The following is a 14,295-nucleotide window of genomic DNA, read 5'->3' on the forward strand; positions in this document are numbered from 1 at the left end:
TGACGACTTTATGATGTTTCTGCTTAGGTAGAGCCCAAAGGAGACGTGATCACTTTAAACATTGAAAAGTAAAACCTGATAACATGGTAACAGATGTTTCCAGCTGTATACTTTGTGCGGGACTCTTGGGTAGACCGGGTTCGAATCCCCACATGGGTACAATGTTTGTGGCTCATTTCTGGTGCCCACATTGTGATATTGCTGGAATATTGTTAAAACAACCATGAAAACTAATCTCACTCACTCAGGTACATTTACACACTATCATCCAAGTTACTACCTGTAACTTCACCTTTTCACTTGTGTTGTTCCTCGCCGCGATATTGCTGGAATACTGCAAAAAGAGGCGGAACACTAACATTCGCTCACTCATTACGCTTTATACTCAAGCCGAAACATCACAGTTTGGGACATACTACGAGCCTGGAAGCTTTATGCCGCTAAATACCTTTAGCGAAAAAGTGAAAGTAAAAACTGAAAGTGACATATTTTTCCGTGCAAATTGCTGTATAGTGTAAACTGGAAATGCATATTACCAAACATGATTCCACAAGCAGCACAAATGTTACTGAAAGCGTTGTAATTATTATTTTGGTTTAGATCTTCAAGGTGACGTTGCAGAAAAAATAATATGTCAGAATGCACATTAAACATTCAAGTGAGTGAGTGAGTGAATGTGTGAGAGATTTAATCGAACATTTTTGCAGTAACATTATAACACATCACTTGAAGAACATATGGTCGAACTTAATCCGATGTGACCGAGCCCTACCACTATCACTATGTCCACTACTTTGGTCACACCAACGACCACGGTGGTGATAAACATTAATGCATAATAAAAAATATACAACTCTTCACAGTTCAATACAAATCTCCTAGACGAAAACCGACAATGGTGTGATGAGTTAGGTTGTGACTTATGTAATCAAGAAGGTCGCGTCTAGAAAGGAAAGTGATCACAACATTGACATATAATCAGTATGTTATTCACTGAATCACTCAGTTTAGATCTACAATAAAAAATACAAAATACCAAATACATGGGAGCAGCGCCTTTTATTAATATTCGTGTGCTCACAAATGTCCAAAATGTTTTCACGAAGAAACAGTCTCGTCTCCATTCGTGTTGGACACTTGCTGGAAATTTCGAAACTTTTCATTCCACTCGGGGCCCCTGAAGAAAATCGAATTTTACTACCACCCCAACCATAGGTGCCAGTGAACATCGCCAATTCTGGTGTTACCCGTCCTTATTTTGCATTAGGGGCGGTGGGGTTGTCGATTCCCTATATTTCTGTTATCCCTGGTCATGATATCATTCCTTCAAGGCATGCGCTAATACGAAACCTCCAACTGAAAAAAATTAGTTCAACACCTTCAAGGCACGCGCTAATACCAGACCTCAAACTGAAACAAATTTCGTTCAACACCTTCAAGGCACGCGCTAATACCAGACCTCAAACTGAAAAAAAACTTTGTTTAACGCCTTCAAAGGATGCGCTAATACCAGACCTCCAACCTCCTTTCCTGACAGGTCCATGAGAGTTGATCAAACCCAAATAAACAATTCACTAGGACGACTAAAATAACACCAGTGACTAATTCTTTTTTCTCCTACTTGTGGTCAGTCACACTGGTATAGGGATAGGAGATGGCAGGTAAATTATAAGATGTCGGAGAAGGGAATGTGTACCTGTACAGTAAATGGTTCACACAGTCAGTGTTTGACGTTCTCGGCCTAGCGAGACACATTGTGATAACTCGACCCCGGTACATATATACCACATACACCACTGGGAGGAGCCTTTGATATAATATAAGATATACTAAAACGAAAATAGCATATAAACATAAACACGACTCTTCAAGGATACAATGAAAACTTTGAACGGCAAAAGAAGATCTTGTACAGATGAAATGCCTGGACTCATATTTATTGTTTTCAGAATCAAATGTTTATATATACACACAATATGTGTGAATGCGGATGTGAGTGTGAATGTGAGTGTGGGTGTAATTGTTGATGTGGGCTTGAAGCAGGGAGGGGAGTGGAAACTCCTCGAAAAACCGCTGAACGTATGTCTCGCTTTGTCACGTGACCAGTGGAGACAATATGGCGGCAGCTTAGTATTTAAGATTGAGCTCGGTTCATTTTCAACAGCTGATTACATTCGCTGAGTTTTGTGACAACTCGGAACCTACACGTAGAAGGTAAGTCACCTGTTCTGTTACTTCAGTTCTAGTCACATATTTGTAATTAGTGTCAGTATAAGAAAATATGTTTGTAGTAAAGTTTCAAGTCGGCATCTTGTAACTCTCTGGCTTCAATTATCGGTACACAGCGAAGATAGACTGAGTTTCGTCAACAAAAGCTTCTTTCACACATTCCTTTATGTTTTAGCAGGGAAATATACCTTTAGTTGAAAGGTGTCTGCAAGCAATAGTGATAGTTTTGTGACTTAAAAACAAGTTGGGGTTTAATTGGGGTGTGTGAAAAATGTGGCAGATCGCCGATCTGATCTGATGCACCATTGAAATACTACACGCCGTTGTTTGAAGTGTGTCTAGATATTGCTCAACACCGCCTTTCACATACACCTTTAATTTTTATGAGGGGAATTTACCATCAGGCGAAAGGTGTTTGCAGGTAATAGTGATAGTTTCATAATCTAAAATAAATTGTTAGGACGTACTTGAGGTGTGTGAAATATGTGTCATCTCGCCGATCTGATCCGATCCGTCATTGAAATATTCCACGGCGTTGTTTGAGTGCTTTTGTTTCAGCTTCAAAAACTTCATTCACATACACCTTTAATTTCCATTAGGGGAACATACCATCTAGTGAAAGGTGTGTGGAAGTAATAGTGATAATTTTATAAGTTTAAAAAAATCGGTAGGATGTTTTTGAGGTGTTGAAAAATGTGCCATCTCGCCGATCTGTTCTGATCCGCCATTGAAATAGTATAACTTTGAGTGTTTCTAGTTATTGCTCCAAAACCTCTTTCACATGCACCTTAAATATTTATGAGGGGAATATACTATGACCCGAAAGGTGTTTGCAGGTAATATTTATAATTTCATAATCTAAACATATTGTTAGGATGTATTTGAGGTGTGTGAAAAACGTGTCATCTCGCTGATCTGTTCTGATCCGCCATTGAAATACTACACAGCATTTTTTGAGTGTTTCTAGTTATTGCTCAAAAAACTTCTTTCACACACACCTTTAATTTCTGTTAGGGGAACGTTCCATCTGGTGAGAGGTGTTTGGAAGTAATAGTGATGATTTTATGAATTAAAAAAAAAATTGGTAGGGTGTATACATTCACAAGTATTTCATGTGTGTGAAAAATATGACATATTGTTGATCTGATGTGATCACTCATTACTACAAGCCAATGTCATCCTAAAATTCATTTCTTTCAAATACACCTCTAAGTATTGAGGGGAATATTCTATCTGGTGAAAGTGTGAGGTATGACATATCTGATCTGTTCTAATCTGCCATGGATGCCTTTGATGCTTGAATGTTTTAGTTCTGAAACTATTGTTGATATATCACAAAACTGCAAAGGACTTTTTAACGCTTTGTGATGGTTTTAAACTTTCTGGTTTTTTTAGGTGGGAGTGACTGTGTCAGTATCCATGCAATAGCGCACATGCAGGAAGACATCTGGTCATCTTCATTAACTGCCCTCTTAAAAAAAATAATTTCGACTTTGCCACGACCGTCCATTTGTCCATTATAGACTGAGTGTCTGTAAGAATGAGACTGACTGAATCTACAACTCATTAACATGTGCTTAACTTTCCAAACTGTATTCCTGAAGGAAAAAGAAATAAAAATGTGTTCCTCCCTCGTCACATTTTTCTATCAAAAATTAAAAACCAAAGTCTTACTCGTCACTTTTGAAAAGAATGTGCCTGAGAAACATATTTTTATGCAGCCTAAGCATTCCACACAAACAGAAAACCACTGAAACATAATGAGACATTTTAATTGTGTAACAGATAATTTCAAATATTTATAATAACAGTGTTTGCAGTTCTTTAGTTTGCCATTTGGCCATCAGGGCTTGCTGCCACTTGCAGTCTTTAAAGTCTGCATACCCATTTTGTTGAAATCAAACCAATAAAAACAAAATAGTCTTCATTGTAGAGGGTTTCACAATCCCTACAAAATCCATTAGTGAAGTGTATGGAGCACAGAGAAGTTTACACAGAGAAGTTATAGACTGCTGACATTCCTATGCGGCACTGAATATATAATACTATGAAGTGAAACTGGAAGTTATCCTAACATGAAGGATCAGGGATAATTCCTGAACATTAATACAAATTATGGGCAAGATGCTAGTTGAAAAGAAATGAGATCTAATTGACAGAAGACCACAAGGGCCTGCAGATAACTGAAACTGTTGGCCTGATACATTAACAACCGACGCTGGGCCTCTGGGCTGGCGATCGTTTCGAACGCTGTATCAAAATTGTCACATAAACAGAGAGTCTTTGAACAAGGCAATGTGTAAACACATTCTCAAGTCCTCTCATTAATCCACACATGCATCATTCGGCGACAGGAAGTGTAACCAGCTTGCTGTGACAACATTCAGGGGAGCCTACTCCAATTTACCGAGTATTACTCCGGGAGATGCCGATAGTTTCCGACAATAAACTGGTTGAAATACTGTTAAGCGCAGCCGATTTGCGCTGAGAACAAACCAAGTCGACGTGTGCAGTGGAGCATGGCGAGGCACACGTTAATTAGTACAAATGGTAAGGAAAGCAAGCGAGTGACCAATCCCTGTTATAGAGTATCCCTGCTTGAAGTAATAACACAAGACTGTGACTCTAAGCAGTAAGTAGGGCTGTGTTCGATATCATAGCGTCACATTGTTCCTTCCTGATCGCAGATTCAGAGTGCAAATATAAAAAAACCAAAATGGAATCTAGAAACTGCTGCATGGCGCGATTTGCACGATCAGCAGAACAGGCAGGAATAGGGCAACAACCGTGGACGGGACGTGACATCATGTAGGCTGTCCAGTAACTGGGCCAGTCTGAAAAAGTCAACTCAGCGGCGTTAACGCGATCACGTGATATAATTACGAAACATTCCGTGAACTAGATCTTGGACAACGTTAGGTATTCCATTTGGGTTCATACGGCGCCTCGATACATATTGCGACTCTATATTTGAACCGTTCTTATGACAAGGAACAAAACGCTTAGAACTCTGACGTCTGAAGTCAGTAGAGCTCCTGGTTTGGATGGAGTATGGCCAGCTTGATATATTTTCAAATGAAACATAAATATATCAAATAGACAGAAGCGTCTAATTTCTTTCCCATTTTTCATACATGGAAAAAGCATCGTTCAGAATGTAGTGAATGTTTAATGCAGCGTCATCACTTGATTAAAATATAAAGGAATAATATCTTTGACATCCCAAGCACACTGTCGTCTAACTCCCCATTGTTCTCGGTGCCCCCGGTTTAGTGCGTCCTGAACTCATGGCGCAGACCAGGAGAGTGCACACGTTTCCACCGGGAGCACCACCCTTCTGACACTCTGGGTAATGCAGCAACCCGCAGAGTTTGGGAGTCTGTACATTTTCCGGAAAGTTCTTGGTGGGTTCGACTAGGCAGCGCTTCTTGAAAAAAAGTCTTGGTTGTATGTAGACGGGGCAACGACCAAGAGTTGATGATGAGCGTTACAAGCCTGACTGTGTCAGGATCACCTGACTCATCTCTGCTTCATATTTATTTTAATCTATAAAACATGATAATAATATCACAGCATGTGAGCATGCGACCCAAATCTAGTTTTTGTGATGTATAAAGCTTTCTCAGTTGCATGTGCATTCCAGTATTCTAGAGTATGATCGTCTGTTTGAACCAAAGTTGGCACCCGTGGCGAGCCACCTCCTCGTGGTGGGTGCTGGGTAGTGCTAAGAGCTCGCCGACACCCCCTGTTGTGGACCCGGGGGAATATTTGGTCCACCAACCCGTTTGCCGTGGGTTGCAGCCCTGTGTCGGTGGAGGAGGGGATCCTGGTGGTTGAGGGCATGGGAGCAGGACCAGTGCTCCTATTGCTCAACACACCACTTTGGCCCTGACTTCACTTAGACGGGTGGTAGGATGGGCCCGGTTCTACCAATCGGCTGGTCATGCCAAGCACTGTGCATAGTGGGTATTATTGCACATATTTGATACGTTATTTGATCTTGGCTTTTAGAAACTCCAATTATTTCAAGATATTATATTGCCTAGAGTCCTATGCCAGCAGGCGGTGGCTCATGGGCCAATCTAGTGATGTTTACCGCTGAATTCTATATGTTTTTAAGTTATTGTTATGGGCAGAACCAGCCTGACAATACACTTAATAAACGAATATAGCTATTCATGTCATCTTTGCTGGAGTGTAGCATCCCTGTATCCCTGGTGTCTGCATTCTGGAGACCCGATGCAATTAGATGCCATCCTTGTTGACACTCCATGGTGGGTGGGGAGCAGGGTTGTCGAATCTCTTTGATATAATCATGGCTCGCAATCATTCTGGTTCTACTCGAAATGAAAAAAAGAGACGTTTGGACGCCGAGATATTGTCGTCTGATGATGATGTTTCTCTTGCAACAAATTCTAACTCTTGGGCACGATTTATTGTTGTTGAATCTAAGAATGGTTTTCCTTTAAAAATCAACCCGTTTGTTATTTCCAAAGCAATCGAAGGTATTTGTGGTGAGGTGATGAATGTTTCACGTCTCCGAGGCGGCTCCCTTTTAATTGAGTGTGCGCGGAGACAGCAAGCTATCAACCTTTTGAAATGTTCTACATTTGCAAACACTGAAGTTGCAGTCTCTGAGCACAGAAGTCTAAATTCTAGACGACGGATCATCCGCGACAGAGCCCGTTGTCTAGCGGAAATGACAGAGGAAGAAATCTTGAGAGAACTTTCTGGACAGCATGTCACCTCAGTGAAACGTTTCATGAGAAGAGATGGTGATGCTTCTATTCCAACAAATACCTATTTGTTCACATTTTCAGTGGCTGATATACCTAAATCCATTAAAGCTGGCTATTTCAACATCGGAGTGGATGTGTATGTACCCAATCCACTCCGGTGTTACAATTGTCAGAAATTTGGACATGGTTCTAAATTCTACAATCGTCCTTCTGTGTGCTCTCGATGTGGAGGTCATCATGAAAACACTGGTTGTAGGGCTGCACTGAACTGTGTAAATTGCAGGGGTGCACATGACGCTTCTTCTAAATCTTGTCCTTCGTGGATCCATGAAAAAGATATTTTGACAGTAAAATATCAAAACAACATTTCCTTTCAGGAAGCTAAAAAAGTTGTTGCAAGCCGTTCGCCTCCATCACCACAAACTTATGCTGCAGTTGTCTCCCGCACATCTTCTACTAGATCCGTAGAATGTCAAACTGACTTGACATGGACAAACTCGGAACACCCTCAGTCTGTTTCTAAATCGTCGACAGATAGTCAACAACATGACATCCCTTCAGCATCTCAGTGTGCCCCAACTCCTGAGCCATCAGGTACAACAAAATCAACAAATGATGTGCCCAATCCTCACAAGAAGAAACAACATAGGAAAATCAAAACTAAGATTGCCACTCCTACTGAAACACCGGTGGACTTACATAACTTTTTTGACCCTCTCGAGATGGATATCACCCCATCCTGTGAACGTCCTGGTAGTACTAACTACTCCTCGCGTTCACGTGAACGATCACCTATAGATCCCCCATGAGCCATTCGAATCTTCTTCAGTGGAACTGCAGAGGACTTAAACATAACTCTCATGAACTGCAGCTCTTAACTCAGGATATAAATCCATCAGCAATTTGTTTACAAGAAACCTTCCTTAAACATACCGATAAATTTGACTTCAGACGCTATAATTCCTTTCATTCTTATTCTCCCCCGGGTGATAAAGCTACTGGTGGAGCTTCTGTTTTGGTACGACAGGGCGTCATCCATAGTCCAGTTCCCCTTAACACAAACCTGCAAGCAGTAGCCGTTCGTATTACCTTGCTGATTACCTTTACACTTTGTTCCTTGCACCTTCCTCCTTCTCTAAATCTTCAAAAGTTTGAACTTCAACAATTATGCGATCAGCTCCCTAAGCCCTTTATCATTATGGGTGATCTAAATGGGCACAATCCTTTATGGGGAAGTTCAACCATGAATCAAAAAGGAAAAGTGATTGAAGATTTCATATCTGATAATGACCTGTGCATCTTTAATGATGACTCTGAAACCTACCTGCACCCTGCTACAGGTACATATTCATGTTTAGATCTGTCTCTTACAGATTCAACATTATTGGGTGAATTCACATGGTCAGTCCATGATAATCTATGTGGAAGTGACCATTTTCCGACTATTTTGAAACCTGTGTCCCCATCTGATGTCCGTCCATCGTCACGGTGGAATTTTAAAAAAGCTGACTGGCAATTCTATGCCACTCTTTGTGCTAACAAATTGAAACCAGAGCTGTTCTTGGGCACTCCTGATCCCATAAAATGTTTCTCGGTTGAAATGAATATAATTGCTGATAAATGTATCCCTAAGTCCTTTGCTGTTCCTCACATACGAAAACCATGGTTTGATGATCACTGCAAACAAGCAAGGAAGGCACGGAAAAATGCTGAGCACTATTTCCGTCGCCATCCTATGGTCCATAATCTCAATAAATTTAAGATTTTAAATGCAAAAGCTCGGCGTACTTTTAAGCAAAGTAAACGTCAATCTTGGAAAAAGTATGTATCAAACATCAATTCACGTACGCCCATGTCCAAGGTATGGAATATGGTCCAAAAAATCAAAGGTAAAGGCTCTCAACCTGGCATCCACCACCTTAAGAAGGAAAATGAAGTATTAACAGCTCCTTTAGATATTGCTAATAAATTAGGTGAAACTTTGGCTAAGCACTCTTCCTCCTCTAACTATGTACCTAAATTTAAAAAATATCAACAAGAGGAAGAAAGGAAACCTATTCATTTCAACGCGGATAATGGGGAAGACTATAATGAGTTATTTTCTATTCACGAGCTTCATGAAGCTCTTGACCAAGCTCACGATACTGCTACAGGAGCTGATAACATACATTATCAACTCCTCAAACACTTGCCAGAATTCTGTTTAGAGACACTTTTAAATACCTTCGATACTATTTGAACATCTGGTGAATTTCCTTCTTCATGGCGTGAGGCTAAAATTATTCCAATTCCTAAACCCGGACGTGATCATACCGATCCTTCAAATTATCGACCAATTTCACTCACTAGCTGTGTTTGCAAAACCATGGAACGCATGATCAATAACCGATTAGTTTGGTACTTGGAAACCAATAATCTTATAACTGATATACAATGTGGTTTCCGTAAAAACAGAAGTACCATTGATCATTTAGTACGTTTAGAATCTTTTGTTAAAAATGCCATCATTAATAAACAACATGCAGTGTCGATCTTTTTCGATCTGGAAAAAGCATACGATACTACGTGGAAATATGGCATTTTAAGAGACTTACATGATTTTGGATTAAGGGGCCGTTTGCCTCAATTTATATCAAACTTTTTAAACGATAGACAATTTCAAGTCCGAGTGGGTTCAACCTTGTCGGACCATTATAATCAGGATCAGGGTGTCCCACAAGGCAGTATTTTGTCTGTCACACTGTTTAGTATTAAGATCAACAGTTTATCCAAGGTTTTAAATGATTCAATAGATGGATCACTTTTCGTGGATGATTTTAATATTTCTTGTCGTGGTAAGAATATGCACACTATTGAACGACAGCTACAGTTATGTTTAAACAAAATAAACAAATGGTGTCTCGAAAATGGTTTTAAATTTTCTCAGTCAAAAACTAACTGTCTACACTTCTGTAGAAAATATAAGCCACATAAGGACCCAGAACTGTTTCTAAATGGCACTCCCATCAAAGTGGTCAAGGAGGCTAAGTTCTTGGGTATAATTTTCGATTCCCATTTAACTTTTCTTCCGCATATTAAATATCTAAAAAATAAATGCTTGAAGGCGCTGGATTTAATAAAAGTTGTTTCCAACTCAAAATGGGGAGGGGACCAAGCTACCCTCCTTCACCTCTACAGATCACCGGTCCGTTCAAAGCTTGATTATGGCTCCATTGTATATAGTGGAGCCTGTAAAAGCAACCTTAAACGTCTTGATTCTGTCCATCACCAAGGTTTAAGACTTTGTCTTGGGTCTTTTCGAACTTCACCTGTTGAAAGCCTTTACGTTGAGGCTGATGAACCATCTCTTGAGCAGCGCCGTATAAAATTAGCTTTACAATACACTACTAAATTATACTCTAATGAATCTAACCCTGTCTATAACTGTGTTTTCAATCCCCTTTATGAGGATTCATACAAGAAGAAATCTTCCCTTGTCCCGCCTCTAGGACATAGAATTAAACCATTTCTTTCTTTGGCCGGCATTAAGCTGGAGAACATAGCTCCCTCCCGTCTTCTTTCTTCTCCTCCTTGGCAGTTGGTCAGGCCTCAAGTGGACCTAACATTGACCACATTTAAAAAATCAGAAACTAATGAATTACAATACAAACAAGAATATAATCAACTGAAACACAAATACAGCAATTATAAATCCTTATTTACAGATGGGTCCAAGGACGGTGGCGCAGTGGCTTGTACCACTGTCATTGGATCCAGAACCATATCTTCTAGATTACCAGATAACAGTTTTATTTTTACAGCTGAAGCAAGCGCCATACTAACAGCTCTGAAATATATTCAAAGACACCCTAAACATAAACAGTATATAATCTTTTCAGACTCTCTATCTTGCCTTCAGGCTATTAAAAATATTTCGTGTAAACATCCACTTTTAATTGAAATTATTGAATTGTATAACACTCTTGCTACTGGCCAATACGACATCGTCTTCTGTTAGTTACCAAGCCACGTGGGCATTTCCGGTAACGCAATGGCCGCTCTTGCTGCCAAGGCAGCACTCAACAAATCTGTGACACCACTTCTTATTCCATGCAGTGATTATAAAGCTAACATTAGATCTTACATCCGTGACCTGATGCAAAAGAAGTGGGACACCCAGGTAGGCATCAATAAATTACATGAAATAAAACCCTATATTGGTTATTCCTACTTGGGTTGTCAGTCCAGATTTGAAGAGGTGATCATGCGGCGATGTCGTATTGGCCATGCCAGATATACTCATGAATACCTATTGAAAGCTGAGGATCCTCCGTTTTGTATCCCTTATGATGAGAGAACCACGGTCAAGCATATCCTGCTTGACTGTGTTGAATTCTCCATCATAAGGGATAAATATTTCAATGTAAAAACAATGAAGGACCTTTTTAACACCGTCAGTTCTCATTTAATACTTTGATTTTTAAAAGAAATTGATTTCATTATTGAATTGTGATTATTATGTTCTGTAGATAGCTGCATTTTAATTTATGGTAGTTAAGATTAGTAACTTGAATTGTTACTGGCTGTACCCTCAAAGGGGGTTGAAGTACCGTAAAATTATTGTCCTCCTGAGAGGGTACGTAAGTCCCAAAACATTTCATGTACGTTCAGACTTCCACTGTTTTTAATCATAGTATATGTGTATTTTTAATTTTTGGCTAGATGTGACTAAATTGCTAACAGCTGAGGGGATGATGTAAATCCAACTAGGGCCCATGCAGGTAGCAAAAGTACTGTAAGTCCCCATGGTCCCTAGTATGGTGATCCACCTTCAGTTGTTGGCAATCTATAGCCTGATTTTATGTTGTATTGTCCGAATAATGCTATTAGTTTTAACTTTACACACTAGTTTTAATTCACATTGTGATATTCTAGTTGTTTTACTGTCCTTCGCCGACAGATTTTATAATATACATAGAGTCCTTTTCTTTGTTACATGTTCTCGTCACGATATGGCTGAGATAATGCCGATGTGACGTTAAATATTAACTCACTCACTCACTCACTCACTCAATTGAACCAACGTTTACAAAAATGCCATTGTATTCAACTGGTGTTTTGCCAGTGCTCATGTGATTATAGACCATAAAAGACGACTGTGCTTGTCGTAAGAGGCGACTAACGAGATCGGGTGGTCAGGCTCGCTGACTTGGTTGACAAAGGTCATCGGTTCCCATTTGCGCAGATCGATGCCCAAGTTGTTAATCATTGGATTGTCTGGTCTAGAGTCGATTATTTACAGACCGATGCCATAGAACTGGAATATTGCTGAGTGCGGCGTAAAATTAAACTCTCCCACTCACATATATGTGCGAGCCAACTACCTGACCTCATTAACATCTCTGTTGTTGAAGTGACAGTATGCCAGTGTGAGTTATCTGGTTGACATGAAGGTTGTCCTGTGTCTGTGTCACCTTGAAAATGTCAGATCAAGTAGCGCGTTTAACGCGAGCCCTGGGGTTAACGTTATAGAGCAATTACTGTAGGTTCTCCATCAGCGTTCTACACTGTCAGTTCACACAGTCTGGACAGCTAGACTACTTACATTAGGACAGATCCATAGACTAGAGCGGGCGTGAGTGGGTTGGGGCTGGTTTTCTGTGCTGCGCTACCAAAGTTTATTAAAACACTCGTGAAAACGGGTGTAAATGAACTGCACACGCACACACGCACATACGCACGCACGCACATACGCACGCAATCACAGACACACACATACACAGCATTGAGTTTTACTAAAAATGCTATATCCGTCCCTGAGATCGTCGTACACGTATCTAAACCGTCCTAACATGCTGAAGGGCAAAGGAAAGTGCGCCGTATCTTTCAAGTATTAGTTTTGTTTGTTTTTGGATTCGTTCGAGTAATTAAGCTATCATTCATTCCTGCTTAAGTTTGTAAAATGTGGTGTGTAACTGGGTAGGTTTCTGCTATATTAGTTTATACATAAATTAAGAAATTAATTTGTAACCGCATGACTGCGACAATACCGAAAAGTACCGGTAATCATACAGTTGTGTCCAACGTTTTTTTCATATTGAAGGTTTTGAGTGAAGACAAGTTTTTAGAAATGTAGAAGAACCCACAGAAACACTCTTTAAGACCTTCAAAAAAACTCCTTCGAGGGATCGAACGTGAGTCTCATGGGTGGGTGTTTGGGTTGAACAGTCCCAGATTCTACTACCGGGGACCCGATGAATATGTTCAAAATACTGTTCAATGTACAGCGCCTCAGTTCATTACAGTTTCATAACACAATCTGAGTCTGCCCAGCGTTTGTACATTATGCTTGGTAGATGCCTAGTAATATTGTGGATTAAAGTGTTGGGGAACAGTAAAATGATTATGAAGTAGCGAAATCAACAACAAGATAACGGACTATTGAAAGCAAACACCAGCCTTAATGGTTAATATTAATAACAAACACGATTACGTATAAAACGGTTTGTGAACTGTCGTGGAACAATAATATTGTTATTGTTAAAGTTATTGATCACAATGATCAAATCACTCTTTAAGATACATTGGGTATAATTACCCACAACTGTGTTCACATGGAAACAACAGTGCGTATCATCTAGACAGGGGTTTGAAAAGATACAATAACATAAATAGGAAAACCGTAGGTATGTAATTTCCGTTCAGGTTAGAACTGTTGCAGCTAAAAATACCTTTACTGAACCATCACGGACAAACACTGGATTTTACGAGCGTTTCATTGATTTCTTTCAGGCCTGGATGGTTTGTTGGTTTGTTGTTTAACCCAGCTCAGCAATATTCCAGCTACAGGCGACAGTCTGTAAATAATCTATTCGTGACCAAACAGTCCAGTGATCAACACCACACTCAGCAATATTCCAGCTATATGGCGACAGTCTGTAAATAATCGATTTGTGACCAGACAATCCAGTGATCAACACCACACTCAGTAATATTCCAGCTATATGGTGACAGTTTTTTCAAAGGCATTTAGAAGTCGGTGAAATCAAACTAAAAATGCTTTATGGTTCAACTTCTTTATCATACAAGGTCACGACGTTTGGAGACAGTTCCTAGTCTCTTCTTCAGGTGAAGTGAGGGTAAAACTAAAGGGTTGTAGTATATATACACATAACAGTAGACAGATAATGGGTAACAAGATATACAGGTTTCTATTAACTGATGTACAGGCTTCGATTGATTGATGTACAGACTTCAACTTATGTACAGGCTTCAACTCATTGGCGTGCAGGCTTGTATTGATAAGGTTAACGAGTTACAGGTAAAGGTGTTTGGATAAAGGTTAGTC

This window comes from Haliotis asinina, chromosome 7 (assembly GCF_037392515.1).
Source record: "Haliotis asinina isolate JCU_RB_2024 chromosome 7, JCU_Hal_asi_v2, whole genome shotgun sequence".
In the NCBI taxonomy this organism is placed as follows: Eukaryota; Metazoa; Mollusca; class Gastropoda; order Lepetellida; family Haliotidae; genus Haliotis; species Haliotis asinina.